Source organism: Myotis brandtii, unplaced genomic scaffold (assembly GCF_000412655.1).
Source record: "Myotis brandtii unplaced genomic scaffold, ASM41265v1 scaffold84, whole genome shotgun sequence".
In the NCBI taxonomy this organism is placed as follows: Eukaryota; Metazoa; Chordata; class Mammalia; order Chiroptera; family Vespertilionidae; genus Myotis; species Myotis brandtii.
In genome coordinates, this window is record NW_005371410.1 from 997,408 (window position 1) to 997,968 (window position 561).

Sequence of the window (561 nt, forward strand, 5' to 3'; positions counted from 1 at the left end):
CCCGAGCCTGCTGGGCTCCGGTCAGTCCGCAGGGTTGGGAAGGAGTGTGTGAGGGGTAATGGTGTGGGCAGAACTGACAGTTAGAACATGTGAGGTGAAAAGATTTAATCCACTGACAGCTTTTTATTGAATTTGCAACTACTCTTACCAGGACATTACTCACTCAGATTATTGTGGGATTTAGTATTTTCAAGAAATAAAAGGTATAGATTAGGGAGGGAGCAACAAAACTATTTTTTTCATAGATGATAACAGCATAGAAAAGTGCAAAAACATGCAGGAAAAATGATCAAATTCGTAGATTAACAAAGTAGCGGGTACAAAGTCAATAGTCAAAGATCAACTGTTTCCATAGATTAATAAGTAACAAACAACATTGATGTTTTAAAGAAATACAATTTATTTTAGCATACAGGGTATCAAATAACTTGGAATAAATTTAACCAAAGATTGCAACAACCCTACAGAGAGTTATGAAGTATTTTTGAAAGAAATTGGACACCTAAATAAATGAAGGATTAATATGTGTGGCTAGGTTGGGAGACTTCATATTGTTACAAC